Source organism: Pantherophis guttatus, chromosome 5 (assembly GCF_059756535.1).
Source record: "Pantherophis guttatus breed Tessera chromosome 5, ASM5975653v1, whole genome shotgun sequence".
Taxonomy (NCBI): Eukaryota; Metazoa; Chordata; class Lepidosauria; order Squamata; family Colubridae; genus Pantherophis; species Pantherophis guttatus.
In genome coordinates this window covers 85,920,837-85,944,372 of record NC_142067.1, presented here as the reverse complement: position 1 = coordinate 85,944,372, position 23,536 = coordinate 85,920,837, and the positions used below count along the sequence as shown (strand labels likewise).

The following is a 23,536-nucleotide window of genomic DNA, read 5'->3' as shown; positions in this document are numbered from 1 at the left end:
AAGTCTTTTGGGGTATGACCAGGGGCGGGTTTCAAAACCTGTCGCTATCGGTTCGTTCATGGGTGCGCTCATGCAGAAGCTTCTGCACATGTGCAGAAGCGTCCGGGCAGGTGGGTAGAGCCTCCCGTTGCTGCTACCAGTTTGCCCGATCCGAGGCAAACCGGTAGCAACCCACCACTGGGTATCACGCATCAAGCTTTGCACACCTGGATTGGGGGATTTCCTGCCATTCTACCTTGCAAATCCTCTCAAGATCAGTCAGATTGGATGGCGACCATCAGTGGAGAGCCATTTTCGGGTCCCTCCAGAGATGTTCAATAGGGATCAAGTCAGGGCTCTGGCTACACCACTCTAGGACATTCACGGAGTTGTCCCTAAACCGCTCCTGTGTTGTCTTGGCTGTGTGCTTAGGATCATTATCATGTTGGAAAGTGAACCTTTGGCCCAGTCTGAGGTCTTGAGCATTGTGGAACAGGTTTTCATTGAGGATATCCGTGTACTTTGCTCCATTCAGCTTTCCTTCAACCCTGACCAGTCTCCCAATCCCTGCTGCTGAAAAACACCCCCACAGCATGATGCTGGCACCACCATGCTTCACTGTTGAGATGATATTGGACAGGTGATGAATGGTGCCTGGTTTCCTCCGGATATAACATTTAGAATTGTGACTAAATAGTTCAATCTTGGTTTCATCAGGCCAGAGAATCTTGTTCCTCACAGTCTGACAGTCCTTCAGTATTTTCATGTGTTTTGCACTGAGTAGCTTACGTCTAGCCACTCTGCCATAAAGCCCAAATTGGTGGAGGGCTGCAGCGATGGTTGTCCATCTGGAACTGTCCCATCTCCTTACAGGATCTCTGGAACTCAGTCAAGTGACCATCGGGTCCTTGGTCACCTCTCCTACAAAGGCCCTTCTCCCCTAATTGCTCAGTTTGACCAGGTGATCAGTTCTTGGAAGAGTTCTGTGTCAAAACTCTTCCATTGAGAATTGCGGAGGCCACTGTGCTCTTAGGAACCTTCAGTGCAACAGAAATTTTATTGAGGCCTTCCCAGATCTGTGCCTTGCAATAATCCTGTCTCTTGAGTTCTGCAGGCAGTTCCTTTGACCTCATGGCTTTTGTTCTGCTACAGTATGCATTGTCAGTTGTGAGGCCTTCTACAGAGAAGTATGTGCCTTTCCAAATCATGTCCAATCCATTTAATTTACCATAGGTCAACTCCTGAGGACTTCTGGTGAAGACATGGCCAGCAGCTGACAACACCCAGAGAATCTTTTGTCTCTGGACTGTCGTTTTTCCAACTCAACAACAAAAGGAGCAGGCTTCCTATCTGCTTGACTTTCAAAGATTAGGAAAGTGCCAGAATCATCACGCAAGATCCTTCTATAACACAACAGCCTACAAGCAGTTTTAGAAGCTGAGCTTCCAAGATAACTGGTGAGCTGAAGCTGGCAGGCGGAGTCAAAACCACATCATTGCTGGATAAAACACCATTCTTGAATTTATTTTTCAAATGGACAATAAGTCCTTCATTTCTTAAACAATTTATGAGACTATTACCTTTGCAAGCTAAAGAGGCTCTCTTTAGTTACAGTTTACCACTCCGTTCTGAAGCTTTGAACGCCATTTTTGAGTCGTCTTCTTTACTATAAAACAACAGGGAAAGGATTGCTAGAGGCACCCAAAATAAGGAAGCATGGACTATTCTTTTGTTTGAAATATAAGTATAAAAGTTGTGGCTTTAATCTACTACTTTTAAAATAATTAGTTGCTCTGTATTGTTTTGTTCTGGGTGGTTGAAATCTGCCAATTTTTAAGGACTCGGATTGGCTGGAAAAAGAGGAAAATAATTAAATACACAACAGTCTCTGACCACTAGAGGAAGCTACGAGGTTGCTTAATTCTGAGCTGGTATCGGTTATTAAAGAGTCATTGGAGAAGATTCGTCATTTCGTGAATCAGCCAAAATATATTAATCCTACAGATATTAAAATAGAACAAGAGACACAACTAGATGTAGAAAATTATTAACCTGCTGTGCCAACTTCACAAATACCTGATAATGCAAATAAGCTAAATGTAACTTCAGAATAGAAATCTAACTTCAGTTCTTATGATGATGGTGCGAGTACAATGCTCCCAGTGCAACTGAAACAACTGTATCTAGTAAATTCACAATTTTTAAGAGGTCAAGACTTTTTTTTTAATGGATATAAATAAAGTTGAGAACTTCTTCAGGAAAGGAGACTTGATACTCTCCCGAGAAGAAAAAGACATCATTCTATGAAGATAAGCTGGTAATAAGACTTAAATATGTTTTAATTAATTAGGATGGATTTTTTAAAAAAAATTGATATATGTACTGATAGGAAGCTTTAACTTAGTTTTGTATGTAAAAATGAATATGTATGTATACGCAGGTCTGCCAGTTCTTTAAATAATGCTGAATAATACTCTAAAGTTGGTAACATATTATGGACTAGATTTGAAAATATGAGAATGAATGATATATTATTCCCCACAGCAAGGAGAAGCAGAGATGGTTAAAATGACACTTTTATTCAAATAAGAGATTATATTTAATTTTGTCTCCATTTTGAAATTACTTCCTGATTTTGTTTGCAATGAGAAAAAACAATGAAACTGATTCTGTTTTTGTAAAATGGACAGGCTTGTTATAGAAAAGGCTTGTACATACTATTGTGTAAAAGCAAAAAATGTAGTTGTAATGTTGTTACTTTCTACTGTGCTAAAGAGAGTTAGAAATTGGTGTTTTTTCCCCCTCCTGTTAACTATACCCCCTCTTTTTCCCTCCCTCTCTTTTTACTTTTCCATTTTTTTTCCTTTGTATTTTGTACTTCAATAAACTAATAAAAAAGTTAAATTTAATTATTTTTTTTACCATAGGTCAACTTCAATGAAGGTATAGAAACATGTCAGCAACGATCAAAAGAAATGGGAGGCACCAGAGCTAAATTTAAAGTGTTGTTGCAAAGGGTCTGAATACTTATGCCAATATGATATTTCACTTTTTTCTTTTTAATAAATTTACAGACATTTCTAAAATTCTGTTTTCACTTTGTCATTATAGGGTACTGAATGTACATTAATGAGAAAAATGAATTTCAATAACTGTGGAATCAGGCTGCAGCATAACAAAATTGACAAAAGTGAAGAGGGTAAGAATGCTTTCTCTCTTTTTTTGTATATTTTCTATTTATTTTTAAATATTCATCAACATCAATACATGAACAATGTGGCATCTGGGTATCATTCATTTTAATACAAATAATAACAACATTAATAATATTTATTACATTAATCAAACTTTTGTAATCTTAGTGTTTACATGTTTGTATTAAAATATAATCCTTCATTATTTATTCAGAATTTCAATGTGCTATTCTAATGCCAATCACAATATTATTTGAGCATACATAGTAATACCATCTTTCAACCCCTAATCTTTCCATCTGGTTATTGCTTTTATTCTATTATATAAAAATGTGTATACTAATATTCCCCCCTATTTCTTATTTCTACCTTTATTCAAGCTTCTAGTCAGGTCACCATTACTAGTCCTAGTATTGATACATGTTTGTATTGAAATATAGTCCTTCATTGTTTAGTTGTTCAATGTTTCAATATGCCATTCTAATGCCAGTCACATTATTTAAACATACATAATAATACCATCTTTCAACCTCTAAGCTTTCCATCTAGCTATTGCTTTTATTCTATTATATAAAAATGTGTAGTCTTATTTCTACTTCTATTCTAGCTTTTAATCAAGCCACCATTATATTAAAAGGCATTTCCTTTCTATCCATCATCTCTTGCCCGTTTTAATACTTCAATTCTTATTCATTTTTTGGCTTGACTCCCATATTCCTCTCTTGCATTAGGTTCTTTATCTCCCTGTAGTTTTTTATCACGGTGTCATTGATACTTTGGAACATCAACACAATTTATTTTTAAAATCCACTCATTTTCCCCTGGAGCATTTCATCTTATTTTAGTAAGTCTCACTCTTGCTCAATAGTCCAAAAAACATATATTCAGGCCTAACATTGCTCCTCAGAGTACAATAAGCATAGTTCTTTATATCCCAGGATTATTCAATCAATTCCATTTAGATAGTCCAGGAAGCTTTCCAACTATCTCCTTACATCCACTCTATAGGTTTAGTCATATATCTTAACCTTCAAAAGTCACTTTACTTATGTATCTTCCTTGTTCTCACAGTTGAACCTCCAGTAGTCATAAAGTAGATAAATATAGAACAGTAGGTATCACCGCAGTCCTCCAGATAAATGTTGTTTATTTCTCTTATCAAAAATTTTCCCAGACATGTAGGGGTAAGGTATATTTTCCATTCATTAGTAGGTGGGGCCCTCAGCTTAGAATTCAGTGTTGTCTCAGATCTCATAAGTATTTAATCCAACTTTAATTCAATTTATGGAAGCAAAGTCAGTTATTAAGTAAATAATTCCAGCACTTTAAAACGCCTTTCCAAAAACAACGCCTACTTAAAAGTTCAATTTTCTATGTTTTAAAAGTTTTTTACTTTTCTCCCCTTAGTTCCTTTCTTTCGGGTCTGGGATTTTTCTAAGTAGTTATTCGCTGCTTTAACAAATAGTTCTAAGAGTCTCTTTTCCTGAATTTTTTTCCCCTTATTATCTCACCCAGTTCCAATCACTGTTCATCTATACCGCTCCTGCACTTTCTTTGTTGCCTCGGCTGTCCCAGCTTTATGGCAGCCATAATGGCTGCTTCTTCTCATCGTGGATGAGAGGGAAAAGAGCCCTGGGTCAAGCAGGAGAGATGCAATTCTCCACGACCTACAGGGTGCCCCTCTTTTCTTCACCATCCCTCCAGGGTGGCTTTAGCTCCTTTTGGAGCCCTCCAATGGGGAAAACTTGGCACGGGAGCACGGAGACCCGCTCCTTGCATCCAATCTCGCTGCAACATCAGCTGGAAGGTCTGAACGCTTTCTGAATCACTGTATATGATTGTGTCCAAGAGTCATCTTTGGTTCAGAAATCAGCTAGCCAAGGTGGCTATACATCATTCCATTTATCAAAATAAATATATTTAGGATTTTGCTATACTTTAATTTAAGGAGATGAAAGTATTATTTTCTGTTCTGGCATAATTCACCATGTTTATCACTCAGAAGCACTTGCAAACTATGACAGATGATTCTAGTGAAAAACACTACGAAACAACTTTAATCAAGTATGGACAATTCAGAACTAAATTGGCTACACCATAAATTTCAGCAGTAATCTGTCAGTGCAAATGCAGGCAAAACTGGATATTTGGATTGTACAAATCTGGAGACAATTCAAAATCACATACCAAGCCAGGATTTGTTTAGCCATAATTTACTGAATAAATCACTATAGGCTGGATTCCCAAACATTCTAAATCACTTTAAACAACAGTGACTGGGTATTTACACTATGCTAAACCAAAACCAAAATGCACTGCTGCGGCTTTGCAAGTTATGAGAATCTATCCTTTGGATTGTTTTCTATTGCCTGAGCCCACTTCAAGCATCAAGAAGGAATATGTAGAGGCTAATAAAGTCACAGAGATGGCAATGGGGAAGACTCTGGACCGAAGTACACACTCAATCTTGAATCAAATGCTGGTTCAAACTACATTAAAATTAATAAATTTAAGAAACTTTGCATATAAATAAGTAATGAATCCCACAATATGAGAAAACCTTTCTGATCACTTTGAATTATTCACTCACAAAATTCCAATACTGGACCATTTTAAACTTAGATGTAAAAGATAGAAAGCCTTCCTAACATGCTAAGTGTTAGAAGAGACGTCATGCTTCTATATAAAATTCTTTTATAGAATTCTTTTATTGGCCAAGTGTGATTGGACACACAAGGAATTTGTCTTTGGTGCATATGCTCTCAGTGTACATAAAGAAAAAATAAAATATATTTGTCAAGAAACATAAGATACAACACTTAGTGATAGTCATAGAATACTAATAAGCAATCAAATCATACTAGGAAATAATAAAAACAATATAAGTTGTAAAAATACAAGCAACATGCATATAACCATAAGTGGGAAGAGATAGGTACTAGTAAGGATGAGAAGAATAGTAATACAGTCTTAGTAGTTAATTTGACAGTGTTGTGGGAATTAGTTGTTTAGCAGAGTGATGGCATTCGGGAAAAAACTGTCCTTGTGTCTTGTTGTTCTGGTGTGCGGAGCCCTATAGCGTTGTTTTGAGGGTAGAAGTTGAAACAATTTATGTCCAGGATGTGAGGGGTCTGTAAATATTTTCACAGCCCTCTTTTTGACTTCCTGCAATACACAGGTCCTCAATGGAAGGCAGGTTGGTAGCAATTGTTTTTTCTGCAGTTCTAATTATCTGTTGAAGTCTGTGTCTGTCTTGTTTGGTTGCAGAACCAAACCAAAGTTATAGAAATGCAGATGACAGACTCAATAATTCCTCTGTAGAACTGAATCAGCAACCCTTTGAGCAGTTTGAGCTTTCTGAGTTGGCAGAGAAATAAATCATTGTTGTGCTTTTTTGATGATGTTTTTGATGTTAGGTGTCCATTTTATGACTTGAGATATGATAGAACCTAGAAACTTGAAGGACTCTACTGTTGATACCGTGTTGTCTAGTATTGTAAGAGGTGGTAGTATAGGAGGGTTTCTCCTAAAATCTACCACCATTTCTACAGTTTTGAGTATATTTAGTTTAAGATTGTTCTGGTTGCATCACAAGGCTAGTTGTTCAACTTCCCGTCTATATGGAGATGGATATACATGCAGATAGATATCGTTGCATATGGATATACATGCATATACATATGGTTCTATATGCATATCTATATATGTTTTTCTATCGAGACACCTGGTCTACCCCAGCATGTGGGAGGGAGCATACTGTATCCCTTTTGCCTTTCAGCTCCAACCCAGGAGCCCTCAAGCAGTCGCATTCATGACAAACCATTTTATACCAAATTTATATTTCGCTGATAAATAAAGGGAGACTAGTATAGATCTATTGCAAGCTATTTAGCTCTTATCAGCTAGCTATACCCTTACTTGGATTCAAACTTGAGCTGCCTGCATGTTAGGCAGTTGTATTAACCTCTGAGCCACAAGTTCTGCTCCCTTCATCAGTTTGAGCCAGGGGAGAGATTAAGTGTTTTTCTTAACTGCTTGAGGGCTCCTGGATTGGAGCTGAAAGGCAAAGGGATGCAGTATGCTCCCTCCCACATGCTGGGGTAGACCAGGTGTCTTGATAGAAAAACACTTAATCTCTCCCCAGCTCAAGCTGATGAAGGGAGAACTCGTGAGAGCTAAATAGCTTGAAATAGATCTATCCTAGTCTCCCTTTATTTCTTTATCAGTGAAATATAAATTTGGTGTACACACACACACACACACCGTTTCCCCCAAAATAAGACATCCCCTGATAATAAGCCCAATCGGGCTTTTGAGTGCATGGCAATAAGGCCAAGCGCTTATTTCAAGGTTCAAAAAAAAAAAATAACGGTCTTATTTTGGGGAAAATACAGTGTATGTATATATCTATATATCTATATATGCATGCAGATATGGCTTTTGCTCAGATTTAGTGCCAAATTTATCAACTGGAATAAAACTTTATGGCACATAGACATCCTGTTGAAAGGTTGAAGGAATTACCAATTTCATCAGTGCTAATCACTTTGAATGAAAAAAGAAGGTGATGGTTTTAAGACAATTTTTAAAACAATCACAATTTGAAATCCTTATGTGAACTTGCCTTGTCTTGTCATCCTTGGGATAACACAAGAGCAACTCTGAAAAATCTATATTGGGCAGACAGTATTTAAGTACGGCAGTACAATTTGAAAAAAGTTCCTAGAATTTATTCATGTGTATCCACACTTTTGTTTGCAATGATGTGGCAGTAAATAAAGATAGTAAGGATGCTCATATTATAAGGCATATAATAACTATGAAATATATAAACAAAGTTAATGATATAAATAAAAAGCACTATGCCTTAAGTGAAATTGCTAAAACTTATTACATGTAATTAAAAACTAATTGAAATTTAAACTGCACCAATACAAAAATTGATAAGATTATCAAAGATATAGTAAACAAAATGCTTCCACTTTGAGAAAAATATACTATATTGCATTCAAAGGAACACAAAATATAAATATTTTCACATTCTTCCACAAAAGCTTGCAATTAGCTATTTATTTTGCTTGCTAAATAATGTGCTGCTGATAAAAATTTGTATTTATTACTGACTAGCTGGTAAGACGGCATTGCCCAGGTATTTATAGACGTTGACCCCTTTGTCTGACAGGGAACCATTGAGAGGGGCCTTTCTTCCCTGCTGTTGTGGCTTCGTCCTCCGAGCCTATCTTTTTGGAGGAAGAAGGCTCCGAACATGAAGGAGAGGAGACGGCCAAGCCTCCCTCTCCAGGACCCTCCTCTCTGGCAATGCCTCAGGTGTCTCCCGAAGGGGAAGAGATTGGCCAGGAGCCAGGTGTTTCCGAGCCGTTGGATAGTGACGAAGAAACATTGTGGTTGGACCCACACCAGTGTCGGAGAGACAAGCGTGAGCAGCAGAAAAGGAGGCGTGCAAGAGATTAAGCTGAGTCACTGGACCACACCCCACAGGCTATAAAAGGGAGTGTGGTGGCCATTCAGACTCTGTGACGGACAAAGCTAATCTCTGGCGAGGCACTTGCACCTTCGGACACAACACCTATTTGCCGTGGATTTAATTACAAACTGGACTATTCAAACTGTGTGTATTTTTGTCTGTGTTATCGGAGTAAAAGCTCTTGGCAGGCAGCCACGGAGTTGCTGCCAAGTTCCTTATCACTGACGTTGTGTGTTTGAAGAGTTTATTTAACCCTCGGCTGGCTGGTTGGGTGTGTGCGTGATACGGGGACAGAACACCTGCCCTCTCCCTTCCCCCTCCCATGTGCTCCTCTTTCCCGCCCTGTCTACGATCCTGGCACTTTCCCTAAATCCATCAGGTGCTTCCTCATTGGTCTACTGGAGGGCAAACATTTATTTATGTATGTATGTATGTATGTATGTATGTATGTATGTATGTATGTATGTATTTATGTATTTATTTATTGGATTTGTATGCTGCCCTTCTCCCGAAGGACTCAGGGCGGCTCACAACAATAAGAAACAGAAAATACAAAAGTTAAAAGACATCACATAAAAGACTTTCCAGCAAAAGCTGCAAAGGAACTGACATCAAACAATTGCCGCTCTAGGATACTGCACTCACTCTCCTTAACAGCCCAGGCTCTCCCTTCCCCCTCCCATGACATCACAAACAATTGCTGCTTTAGGACACCACACTCACTCTCCATAACGTCCCAGGCATTCACACACACACACACACACACCAGAGGTGTCTTACCCCACAGTATTTGTTTCCAGATAGTAAGTCATCTGTGTACCAAGTTTGGTTGAAATTGCTTGAGGCATTTCAGAGTTATGCTGGAACATACATACATACATACATACAGCCTTTTTTATATAGATAGATAACAATTATGCAAAACAAGCTTTGATTTGGTTACAGGTGATAAATGTACTGAATAATATCTGCAATCATGGGAAAGAAATGTTTTTCATATTATTGCCAAAATGCACAACTGCTCAGCATTGAGACTGTGCCGGTGGTGAAATTCAAATATTTTTACTACTGGTTCTATGGGCGTGGCTTGGTGGGCACGGCAGGGGAAGGATACGGCAAAATCTCCATTCCCACTCTACTCCAGGGGAAGGATACTGCAAAATCTCCATTCCCACCCCACTCCAGGGGAAGGATATTGCAAAATCTCCATTCCCACCCCACTCTGGGATCAGCCAGAGGTGGCATTTGCCGGTTCTCCGAAGTACTCAAAATTTCCACTACCAGTTCTTCAGAACCTGTCAGAACCTGCTGGATTTCACCCCTGGACTGTGCTACTTTAATATATAACATGCAAAACAGAAAAGCATGTGAATAATCAAGATCATTAAATGCTTAAGAATTTGCAATAGTCCTTTTTTATTACAAAAGATTGTTATTAAAAAGTGGCCTCAATGGCTATCAGAGTTAATGACTGACCTTCATAGTGCTAATAACCAGATGATGAGAAGAATATAAATCCTTCCATTCCCCATCATTCAGCTTCTTGGATGAGAAGCAAAATTTCTTCAAGAAAAAAACAAAGAAAATCCAGTTGCTATTCTCCAGTGGGAGAAGACTGATATTATTCTAAGTCTGCTCATCAATATTTAGATATGCTTCTTTTAAAAATTTACTAAAAATAAAAAGATTATTTCAAATAGTGTAGCCACTAAAACAATCACCTTGCTTTCACAAGGTCAAAAAAATATTCACAGGAAAACAACTATATTGCTTCTGAGAACTTGAGATTTTTTTTTCTTTGGAAAAATAAGAGACAGCTGTTATTCATTTTCAACAGTTTCATTGCTCCATTTGGTTAGTTTGACCTACAGTTTTGTGAAATAAATATTTTCCATTGTTATTCTTGAATAGAAGTTAGGCTTTTAGGCCATCTAGTGGGACATTAAAAAAACGCATGTTATTGTCTTCGGCTTAAGCTCAACCTATAATGATTATGTGGAGAAATTTGTATTTTCTTGATAATAATATTTAAGTATTTTGCCACTGCCGCCTTCTGATGGTTTTTTTTCAACTCCCCAAACAATGAGGATTGTTTATCTGTGTATTGATTGATTGATTGGATTTTAATTTTATAGCAATCAATAGACAAAACTGACTGCAATAACTAAAGAAAAGAGAATAATTCTGATTGTAAAATTAATCCTTCATAATTTCAGATTTCTTTACAATGTGGTAGCAACTCTGAAAACTGATGTAGTGGTGATATGTTTTAAAATTTGTAAAAATGTATTGTTGAATTTATACCGACTCTTTATACAAATGTCCAACATGACTTATTTTTTAAAAGTCAATAAAATGTAGTAAAATTGACACAATAAAATTAAAAATTCAAATCACAATTATTAAAATAGTTCATCAATAATCTGTTTCAATAACTTCTAATAGCCATACTACTGTTACAGGCTAATCTGGAAGAAATGTATAATTATGTTGAGGATAATTTCAATTTTCTTTGGCCTTGCTACTATCTTGACCGAAACAACCAAAAGCCTTCCTCATCCTTTTTCTTTTCTTTCCTTCTTTCTTTTCTTTCTTTCTTTTTTTCTTTCTTTTCCTCCTTTCCTTTCTTTTTCTTTCCACCTACTCATTCACAGCAACTCTAGATTTACAAATAAAAACACAGTATTTAAAAAAACAACAACAATAACCCATCCCACAGCCCTGATGGCAACAGTTTAGCTTTGTCTTTGTAATCTTCTCCTTCCCCTCAGGCCGAGTCATGATTGATTTCTAATACAGGTAGTCCTCAACTTATGACCACAATTGAGCCCAAAACCTATGTTGTTCAGTGAGAAATTTGTTAAGTGAGTTTTGCCCCATTTTACAATTTTTGGTCACATTTGTTAACTGAATCACTGCAGTTGATAAATTATTTCAAAAAGATCCAAGATCTCATTTCAAAAGGTCTAAGCCCCAGAGCTCACTGCAACAGCATTGCCAAAAAGGCATTAAGAGTTGTTAACCTAATTTTGCAAAGCTTCTTCTCCGGTAACATTGTACTGCAAACCAGGGCATACAAAACCTTTGCCAAACCAATTTTCGAATACAGCTCATTTGCCTGGAATTCACACTGTATAACGGACATTAATACAATTGAGCGAGTCCAGAGGTATTTCACAAGAAGAGTACTCCACTCCTCTGCTCGCAATAGAATACCTTATGCCACCAGGCTTGAAATTTTAGACCTGGACAACCTAGAACTATGCCGCTTACGGTCTGACCTTAGCTTAGTACACAAAATTATCTGCTACGACATCCTGTCAATGACTACTTCAGCTTCAACTGCAATAATACATGGGCAAACAATAGATACAAACTCAAAGTAAACCACTCCAAACTCGATTGCAGAAAATACGACTTTAGCAACAGAGTGGTCAATGCCTGGAATTCACTACCTGACTGTTACATCCTCAAATTCCCAAAACTTTAACCTTAAACTGTCTACCGTGGACCTCACCCCATTCCTAAGTGGTCTGTAAGGGGGCGTGCATAAGTGCACCAGTGTGCCTACCATCCCTGCCCTACTGTTCCCATTTATTTGTACTCATTTCTTATGTATATACTTATAACTGTTTATACTTGTATGTTTATATGTTCATACTTATACTTGTTTTCTCATATGTGCTTGACAAATTAAATAAAAATAAATAAATAAATAAATAAAATAATCACACGGTTAAGTCTATCAATGGCTAAGTAATGGTTAACGGTTAAGTAAATCAATGGTTTCCCCATTGATTTTGCTGGTCAGGTTGCCAAAGGGGATCAAATGACCCTGGGACACTGCAACCATCATAAATGTGAGTCAGTTGTCAAGCATCTGAATATACAGTTGCAAGAAAAAGTATGTGAACTCCTTGGGATTACGTGGAGTTTTGCATGAATTGGTCATAAAATGTGCTCTGAACTTCATCTAAGTCACAACAATAGAAAAACACAGTCTGCTTAAAATAATACTACACTAACATTAGATGTTGCCATGGTTTAATTGAACATAACATGTAAACATTCACAGTGCAGGGAGGAAAAAGTATGTGAGCCCCTAGCCTAATGACTTCTCCAAGAGCTAATTGGAGCCAGGAGTGAGCCAACCTTGACTCCAATCAGTGTGATGATATTGGATGTGTTGCTGACAGCTGTCCTGCCCTTTAAAAACACACACCTGTTTTGGGTTTACTGGTTTCAAGAAGCACTGTCTGATGTGAACCATGCCTCGCAGAAAAGAGCTCTCAGAAGACCTACGATCAAGAATTGTTGACTTGCATGAAGCTGGAAATACAAAAGTATCTCCAAAAGCCTTGATGTTCATGTGTCCACGGTAGGACAGACTGTCTACAAATGGAAAAAGTTTAGCACTGTTGCTACTCTCCTTAGGCATGGTCGTCCTGTAAAAATGACTGCAAGAGCACAGCGCAGAATGCTTCATGAGGTAAAGAAGAATCCTAGAGATTGCTACACATGAAACAGTTTTGTGAAGAGGAGTGGTCCAAAATTACTCCAGATCGTTGTGCAGGTCTGATCTGCAACTACAGGAAACGTTTGGTTGAGGTTATTGCTGCCAAAGGAGGGTCAACCAGTTATAAAGTCCAAAGGTTCACAGACTTTTTCCTCCCTGCACTGTGAATGTTTACGTTATGTTCAATTAAACAATGGCAACATCTAATGTTTGTGTAGTATTATTTTAAGCAGACCGGACGTTGCTTACCTGAACGTCCCTTCTCGACGCGCAGCTGGAGAATCCAAAGCTTCGGGTTGTTCAGTAGTTGATAGCCTACACTGAGTGTGTTCCTTTAAGAGATTTCTCTTCAGACACGCCCACTTGCTCAACAGAGTCCCAGTTTTGTTCACGAAGTAAGGAGCAGTAGAGCGTCAGGAAGGAATGTCCAGCAGCCAAGCTGGGTGGGTTGGATTCTCCAGCTGCGCGTCGAGAAGGGACGTTCAGGTAAGCAACGTCCGTTCTCCAACGCGCAGCTTGGAGAATCCAAAGCTTCGGGATTTACCCAAGCAAGTTCAGACAGGGAGGGAACCCGGCTGCTGTACGTCGTCTGAAGAGTTGCATACAGCTTGGAGCACCCGGCGGCCGAAGGATGCCTCCGCCGAGGCAAAGGAATCCACCTTGTAGTGCCTGATGAAGGGATTCAAGGATGACCAGGTGGCCGCTCTGCAGATGTCAGAGATGGAGGCATTAGTGGCCCAGGCGGCCGTTGTGGCGGCGCTCCTGGTAGAATGTGGAAGAATCCTCTGCGGAATTGGTCTATTCCGAGCTGAATAAGCCTTGGAGATGCAGGACTTAATCCACCTCCCAATGGTTGTGGAGGATACCTTCCGGCCCATGGAGGAGGGCAGAAAGGAAACAAAGAGCGATTCTGATTTCCGGAAATGCTGTGTTCGTTTAATATACCTGCGCAGGGCCCGTCGGACATCTAGCAGGTGCCAGTCTGCTTCCCGAGGATGTCGAGGATCGGGGCAGAAGTCCGGAAGGATTAATTCCTGGGCTCAATGGAATGTGGAATTTACTTTAGGCAGGAATGAGGGATCTAGTCTTAGTACCACGCGATTTGCATGGAAGACACAAAGGTCGCTTCTCACCGACAGTGCAGCTAGTTCGGATACACGGCGAGCCGAAGTAATCGCGACCAGAAACGCCACCTTAAGAGACAGAAAGCGGAGGCTGATGGAGGCGAGAGGCTCAAATGGAGGGTGCATGAGGGCCTGAAGGACCAGAGTCAAATCCCAGGTCGGGTATCGATGTATAACAGGAGGGCGCAGGTTGGATGCCCCTCGCAGAAAGTCGCGAATCGTCGGGTCCTGGGAGAGAGGAAGCTTTGCAGAAGTCGAAAGGACCGTACTAAGTGCAGCAACTTGGCGACGAAGAGTGTTAGGCGCAAGGTGCTTGTCCATGCCCTGCTGAAGGAATCCCAGCACTTCGGGAACAGAAGCAGACGTTGGATCCAGGTGGGATTTAGCACACCAGGAGCAGAAGGAGTTCCAGGTTGCGTTATAAATGCGGCATGTTGACGGCCGTCTTGACGCCTGAATCGTGGGGATCGCATTGCTAGGCACGTTGGCTCGCCTTAGCAAGATCCGTTCAAGCGCCAGGCGGTCAACTGCAACCACTGCGGGTCTGGGTGCAGAATGACCCCCTGGCTGAGAACGATCCTGTTCCCTGGAATCCTCCACGGCCGTGCCACCGACAGGTCCACCAGATCCGCAAACCAGGACCTCCGAGGCCAGTGGGGTGCGACCAGAACGACGTCTGCCCTCTCTGCTATTATCCTGCGGATCAGATGAGGAAGGAGCGGTAGAGGGGGAAAGGCATAGAGGAGACCCCTGGGCCAGGGAGAGGCGAGGGCGTCGACTCCCTCCGCCTGAGGGCACTGGTACCGGGTGAAGAACCTGGGTAGGTGAGTGTTGTCGCGGCTGGCAAATAGATCGATCAGAGGCGTGCCGAATCTGCGGACGATCTCGGCGAACAGATCTGGGTGAAGTCGCCACTCGGCGTGGTCCAAGTGTTGCCTGCTGAGCCAGTCCGCTGTGATGTTCGTGGTCCCGGCGATGTGCTCCGCCACAAGGGACAGGACGTGCGTCTCCGCCCAGATCAGCAGTAGGGTCGTTTCCTCCATCAATGGACCCGAGCGCGTCCCCCCCTGGCGGTTCACGTGCGCCTTTGCTGTTACATTGTCCGTGCGTATCAGGACATGGTGCCCTGACACAATCTGCTGGAACCGTTGAAGGGAGAGGCGGATCGCACGGAGTTCCAACCAATTGATCTCGTTTAGGCTCTCCTCTGCTGACCACGTTCCCTGGGCAACGTGGGATAAAAGATGACCTCCCCATCCCGTCAGGCTGGCGTCCGTTGTCACTACCAGGCGCTGTAGATTCTGGAAGTAGCTGCCCTGATGTAGGCTCTGGGAGGACCACCAGAGGAGAGACCTTGAGACCTCTGGCGGGAGGGAAACTAGTGTGGGAGAGTTGCTCCTCCTGGCTCTCTGAAAGGGGAGGAGGAACCACTGGAGCTGGCGCGAATGGAATCTCGCCCAAGGGACGACAGACAGGCAGGAAATCATTTTGCCGAGCAGGCGGGACAGGAGCAGCAAGGTCACCTTCCGAGAGGAGAGGACCTGTGATATTAATGACTGGAGACTGGAACGCCGGTCCGTTGACAGGAACACCTGGCCCTTTACGGAATCTATTATTGTCCCTAGGTGAAGGATGCGAGTAGTGGGCTGCAGTTGGCTCTTCGGAATGTTGAGGGAGAAGCCATGATGACGAAGGCAGCGACACACCACTTCTAGGTCTCGGGATGCCCGGGCCGGAGAAGGGGAGAGCACTAGGATATCGTCCAAGTAGCAGTGGAGGCGGACCGGATGTTGACGTAGATGGGCCGCCACTGCTGCCAGGAGCTTTGTAAAGGTCCTTGGGGCGGAGGAGAGGCCGAAGGGCATTGCTCTGTATTGGTAATGCCTGTTGTTGTAGGCAAAGCGTAGGAAACGACGATGGGACAGTCGTATGGGTACGTGGAGGTACGCTTCTTTCAAATCGATAGAGGTCATCCAGTCCGATGGTCGAATGGAAGCCAGAATTGATCGGAGGGACTCCATTTTGAACTGATGATATACTATAAATTCGTTCAGCCTCTTGAGGTCTAGGATGCCCCTGTGACCCCCGGATGATTTGGGGACCAGGAAGAAAATTGAATAGAAGCCGGTCCCGCGATGATGGTGGGGAACCGGTTCGATGGCTTGGATTTGAAGCAGGTGATGGATTTCTGCCTCCATTAGCTGGCGCTTGTCCAGGTTGGGAGAAATAGGGCATTGGACAAAGTGTGAGGGAGGTCTGGAGCGGAACTCCAGGGTAAGGCCAAGACGGATTGTTTGGAGCACCCAGGCGTCCGACGTCGAGATCTCCCACTGGGGAAGAAAATGAGTCAGACGGCCGCCAATGGGAAGATGGATGTAGTCACTTCCCTCTTCTAAAGGTACGGGAGCCCGTACCTCGAAATGGCCGTTTGGTCGCTGGGGCCTTTCGACCACGGTCTCTGAAGGCGGGTCTATCGAAGGAACGGTCGAATCCTTGAGAATAGGGCCTTGAGGGGAAGGACCCCGAAGGGCCGGAGTCGTTCCGAAAGGGCTGCCTGGTGAAGTAGGACGATGGTCTACGATCTGCCCTCTTATATGAGGATGGCATCACCTTCCGTTTATCCTTGTCCTCGACAAGGATGGGGTCTAAGGCCTCTCCAAAAAGCCGGGAACCCTTATATGGAGTTGAAGCGAGGCGCCACCTAGACTTGGCATCAGCTCTCCAATTTTTAAGCCATAATAGACGGCGAGATGTGACGGACGACACCAGGGCGCGCGAAGCGAACTTCGCGGCATTGAGCGAAGCGTCCGCTGTATATTCAGTAGCCGCCACCAGTTTGTTGACGTCTTGGCGGAGGCGTGAATCCGCCGGGGGAAGGCGCTCGTGAAGTTGGCGGAGCCAGATTAAGCAGGCACGGCTGAAGAAGGAAGCTGAGGTGGCTGCCCTAACCGCCCAGGCGGCCGCGTTGTGAGTACGTCGGAAGTTAAACTCAGCTTTTCGGTCCTCTGAGCGCAAACCGTCGGCGACGTCGTTGGAAATTACAGAGGAAGCCGTCAGATTGGCCACTGGCGCGTCTACAGTCGGTAACTGAAGGAGATCTTGGAGACTAGGCGCCGAACAGTAAAGTTTTTTGTCTAGCCCGGAAGGAGCGGGCAAGGATGAGGGTGTGGTCCAGGATCGTTGGACCACCTCAGAAAAAAGCTGTGGACACGGAATAAAGTCCGCTTGCGCCTTAGGTGCCGTAAACAAGGCCTCATGTTGTTGAGAGGAACCGGGCTGATCAACTTGAGAGACTGGGTCAGCCATATTTGTGGCCAACTTGGCCTTGCGCAGGAGCGATTTGAATAACGAGGGTCTAAAGAGCCCAGAGAAGGCTGGCTTTTCGGGTGGCATATCTGCATCATCAGATAAATCCATATCCGACGGGTCGCACTCCCCCTCCTCCGAAGACGACTCCTCGTGGTGACCATGGTCCAGATACAGCTCGGACTCATGCGTCATAGCCTGATACTGGGTAGGGGCCTGTTGAGGGTCCCGGGCCAGAGGAGGAGGAGGAAAACGTGGCTGAGGCCAGGCTCCATATGGTGCAGCCCGTTGAGAAGTCGCTGCCAGTGTTCTAGAAACCGTGTCAGAGATGATCCGCTGAATATCATACTGAGAAGGTGGAGGAGCTGCCTCCGTGGCGCGCAAGCCTGCCGCCGTGGGAGTAAAGGTCGCCTCCGGCTGAGACCGTCGAGGAAGAATGGCAGCGCACAAGAGGTCCACGGGCTCCATGCAGTGAGTCGATAACGCCTCAGGGAAAACTTCCATGTTTGGCGATGGAAACAACGGTTGTTGAGGAGCCTGATGGACGGGCTGGACCGTAGCTTCGACAACGGGCGAGAGTGGCGTAGGTAAGTGTGCGAAAACAGCTTGTGCTGACTGGTTGCGCGCTTTCTCGAACTGGCGCTCCAGAGCCTTGTGTCTCCTGGAGGCGTCCTTGTCTGCAGCTGATGAGTGCTTTGTCTTTTTAGAGCGTGGAGCCGCCGATGAAGATGAATGTGAAGCGCGTTTACGGGACCGTTTACGTTGCTTGGCCTGGTTGTGAATGCGCTCGGGAGAGCTGTTGTCCTCCAGATCGGATGAGAGAACACGTTCAGCCATGTTGTAACCTTTGTTTCCTTTTCCTTTTTTTTTTTTTTTTTTTTTTTTTTAGAAGGGAGGAAGATGAAGATTCAGTAAGTATTTAATTTGTTGATTTTTTTTTTATTATTATTATTATTATTTTTTATTTATTTTATTTTTTTTTTTTATTTTATTTTTTTTTATTTTTTTATTATTATTATTATTTTTTTTTTTTCAACAGGAAACAGTTGAAGAACTACTGAGTAAATGAAGATAGCCCAGGGCTAGCAGGTAAGTCTTTTCTTCTAATTTTATTTTAGAAGTAGAGGCTGGGGGGAGGAATTTGGGGGGGGGGTATGGAAGCCGTGCAACTAGCCGATTGCTCCAAAGAGACAGGCTAGTAGGTCCCCCAATGCTTGCAATCAGAAGACCGGCCTCTGCAACTCACTGCGCCTGCGTGAGGCTGTCACCAGGCAGAATTTTACAGCCGTTAGAAATCCTCTCTTGTCAGGCAGAGAAAATGGCGCCAAACAGGGCTTGCAGAGCGAGGGCGACAGAAGGAATGGGGGGGGCTGTTCCCTTTTGAAAGAGCAGAACGGCGATAAGATTGAGCCCAGAACGGAGACCCAGCGTCAGGAAGAGTCCTTGTGGGGGGAGGAGGAAGGCCAAGGGGCGCGAGCTGCGCTGATCGCAGCTCCCAGCGCTGAGGCGAATAGGAGGAAAAGGCGCGCGCTTTAAAAGGCAGTCCAAGCGACGACGCCTAGAGCCCTTGGAAAGGTTGCAAGCCGAGAGAGAAAACAGCCGAAGGCTCAGAAGCGCTTCCCCGGCTGTCTAGATTGATGGGAGAGCGCTCCGGCGATGAAGGGGCGCACGTGGGGCGCTCCGGCGCTCGAGGATCGCTCCGGCGACGAGGCGTCCGTGGGGGAGGAGGCTGCAGCGATCCCTGCGATGGCGACGGTGTGCGATCACTCAGAAGTGATCCAAACGCCAGGAAGCCCTCAGGACGATTAAGGGAAAGGGAGAGAGACGCCGCTGAGCATAGGGCGTCAATCTCCAGCCGCCAAGGTGAAGTTTAGTCCAGACGGTGAGGGCGGCAATTTAAAGAGGGCAGTCAATATGCAAGTGTCAGGAAGATGGGAAGAAACTGACAGCTTGCCTGAAGCAGCAGGCAGACTCACCACCGGCAATTATAGAAAGGAGAGGACTGGAATTGGAGAATCCAAAGTTTCTGGAACAGTTCAGATAGTAATCAGAGAAATTTTCAGACAGTGTCACAGGCTCAACTGAGTGAACTAAACTGGGACTCTGTTGAGCAAGTGGGCGTGTCTGAAGAGAAATCTCTTAAAGGAACACACTCAGTGTAGGCTATCAACTACTGAACAACCCGAAGCTTTGGATTCTCCAAGCTGCGCGTTGGAGAATGTGTTTTTCTATTGTTGTGACTCAGATGAAGTTCAGAGCACATTTTATGACCAATTCATGCAAAACTCCACGTAATCCCAAGGGGTTCACATACTTTTTCTTGCAACTGTAAATCATGTGACCATGGGGATGCTGAAATGATCATAAGTATGAAAAATGGTTGTGTCACTTTTTTCAGTGCTGTAACTTCGGTCACTAAATGAATTGTTGTAAATTAAGGACTACCTGTATAATCTATGTTTTAATACTCTCAACTGCCTATGCAAGGCTAAACAGGCTTTTAAAAAAATGAGAATCCTTTCTGTTACTTGGAAAACCCCAGGACAGCGCCAGTCATAGACCCTTTTCTTCTTCAGTCATTCAGTTGCTTCCAAATTTTCATAACCCAAAAGACATTATTTAGCCAGGAAGTCTTTTAGCAACTACTTCTATAAGTCTTTGTAAACTCATGTATAAATTCCTGCGCCATCAGTACTTAGTCTTCTCTTCTGTCTTCCTCTTTTTCAATTGCCTTCAATTTTTCCAAATAATTTTTCAATGGTGTTTAATTTTTCCATTGATTTGTGCCTTTACATTATGTGTCCAAAGTACTTAAGCTTTTATTAATGCTTTGCAGTGACCCGCTAGATTTATTGTATTGAATTATTTGTGATTCAAGGTATTCAAGGTATTCTCAACAATTTTATTCAGCACCATTATTCAGCACCAAAGCATCATTTTTCCATTGTTCAGCTAATTTGATGTTTTCAGAGCAGAAAAGTTAAGATTGAATGAACATTAGCCGTCTTGGAACCAAAGAAGTCAAATGGACTGGAATGGGTCACTTTACATCAAAGGAACATCAGATGTTTTAGGGCAGACAAGAAAATTGTATAAGACATGGAGTAACTCTGATTATTAACTAATGTCAAAGTCAATACTCCCAACATGTATCCTTAAGATGTTCTGATTTCTTTAGTCTGATTCCCTATAGAGTAAGGTAATTCAATAAAATTCCAATGAATCTGATATTAACTCATTTTTTCCAAGATGAATGGACTCTTAAAATTTACAGAGCTGGACTATTAAGTAAATTTTATCTCATTACAGAATCCACATATTATCCATTATCAGAGCCATGGTGGGACAGTGGTTAAAATGCAGTACTGCAGGCTACTTCTGCTGACTACCGGCTGCCAGCAGTTTGATTCTCACTGGCTCAAGGTTGAATCAGCCTTCCATCCCTCCCAGGTCAGTAAAATGAGGACTCAGATTGTTGGGGGCAATATGCCAACTCTGTAAACCACTTAGAGAGGGCTGAAAAGCACTGTGAAGCAGTATATAAGTTTAAGTGCTATTGCTATCAACATAATAAAACCATGGACTTTAGATTAGTAGCTTTGATTTGTATTTTTTAAACTTTTATCTGCTCAATTGATTTTGCTACATTCTAAATTACCCACTAACTCATTCATAGAATTCAGGTAACTTGACTAAAAATATTAGCACAGTAGCATTAACAACTACTGAGGTTGACGATTAAGACACTGTTTTGCATGTGTTCTTTATTATATTCACATCTCAGTTTCAGTATGAGGAATAAGGGTAAATAGAAATCCAAGTACATGAGGGCAGATATGATATTGTTGCCATTACCAAAACTTGGTGGGATGAAACTCATGAATGGAATATACAGCTAGAGGGATATAAATTATCTTGAATACACTTGGCATTTGAAATTGCCCATAGATATATAATATAGGCCACCAAAACAGACAGAGGAAATAGAAGAACTTTTTGTTAATCAGTTAACTAAGGTATGGAAGAAACATACTACAATAGCAATGGGGTACTTTAACCACCCTGATATCAACTGGGAGACAGATTCTGCACCTTGTGGAAGATCAAACAGATTCCTGAAAAACCTAGCACACAACTTAAGATAGAGAAGGGAACTAAGAGGGTCAGTCATACTTAATTCTCACTAACAGAAATGAAATGATAGAAGGGGTTGAAGTTACAGGAACGTTGTGAGGGGAGGAGAGTGACCATGCAATATTGGAATTCAACATAATGCAAGCACAAGCAATAGAACAAAGTCAAAATAGTTTTGGACTTTAAGAGAACTGATTTCAATAAACTTAGAGCTTGGGAAGGATTCCATGGATGAAAATCCTCAGGAGGAAAACCAACCCAAGAAGCTTGGAAAACCTTGAAAAGTGAGATTATAAAAGCCCAATCTAATACAATACCAATGAAGAAGAAAAATTAGAGATCTCAAAAGAAACCAGCATGCTGCACAAAGAACTGTCTGATAAACTGAAAGACAAAACGGACAAGTATAAAAAATGGAAACAGAGGCACATAAATAAGGCAGAATCTCAGCAAATAGCCCAAACCTACAAAGAGGAAGTCAGGAAAGCAGAGACTCATAATTAACAAAGTTTTGCGACAAATGTCAAAAATAACAAAAAAAGCTTCGTTCAACATATAAAAAAACAAGAAAAAAGTCAAGCAAACAATTGGTCTGTTAATGGGAGGAAATGACAAGGTGACAAAGAACAGAGAAAAAGCAGAACTGCTTAACTCAATTTTTTTGCATCTGTCTTTACACAAAAAGAAAAAAGGAGTCCAATGAATTAAAAAAAAATTGTGAAATATAGATTAGGAATGCAAATCAAAATAAGCAAGAAAATGGTAAGAGAACACCTATGACTCTAGATGAGTTCTAATCACCAGACCAAATCCTCAAAGTTCTGAAGGAATTGACAGATGTAATTTCAGAAACATTTTACTATATCTTTCAAAGATCCTGGAGCACCAAGGAACTACTAGATGACTAAAAAAGCGCTGATGTGGTTTCAATCTTCAAAAAAAAAAGGGGGGGGGAATGGATCCAAGAAACCACAGTCTTATCAACCTGACATCAATACCTGGGAAGATTCTGGCAACAATCAAGCAACAAATCTGCGAATACCTAGAGGCAAAGAAAATCATAACTAGAAGCCAACATGGGTTTGTCAAAAGCAGATCATGCTAGACAAATCTTATTGCATTCTTTGACAATGTGACAAAATTAGCGGAAGAGCAAATTGCTGTGGATATAATTTACTTGGACTTCAGTAAGGCATTTGATAAAGAAGATCACAACTTACTACTTTATAAGATAGAAAAATGTGGGTTAAATAGCATCACCCCCAGTGGTGGGTTGCTACTGGTTCACTCCGGATTGGGTGAACCGGTAGCGGCGGCCGCAGGAGGCTCTGCCCACCCGCTTGGACGCTTCTGCACATGCACAGAAGCTTCTGCTCATGCACAGAAGCGTTGTGCGCGAGCGTGCGCCCACAAGCGAACCAATAGTGACAGGTTTTGAAACCCTGATCACCCCCAGATGGATTTGTAACTGGCTGACCAACCACACTCAATAGTAGTACTTAATGGAACTGCATTTACATGGAGGGAAGCATGCAGTCCAGTAACTCAAAGCTCTGCCTTAGGCCAAAATTTTCAAAATCTTCCTAAGATTTAGACAAGGGAATAGAAGGTGAACTCATCAAATTTGCAAATGACACCAAACTGGAATAGCCAACACTCCAGAAGATAGGCTCAAGATGTAGAAAGATCTTGACAGATTTGAACATTGGACCCTATCTAACAAAATGACTTTCAATGAGAAAAGTAAGGTTGCACATTTAGGCAAGAAAAACCAAATGCACAGTCATAGAATAGGTGG

General features: G+C 42.1%; 1 long non-coding RNA gene across 1 annotated transcript; it reads left to right on the top strand.

The window, feature by feature from the left end:
• The first annotated feature begins 1,781 nt into the window (after nucleotides 1-1,781).
• LOC117676524 (uncharacterized) lies at nucleotides 1,782-3,178 on the top strand. Its single transcript, XR_004594433.3, has 3 exons — nucleotides 1,782-2,296; nucleotides 2,907-2,996; nucleotides 3,091-3,178. It is a non-coding gene; the product is annotated as an uncharacterized LOC117676524 (long non-coding RNA).
• Nucleotides 3,179-23,536: the final 20,358 nt, after the last annotated feature.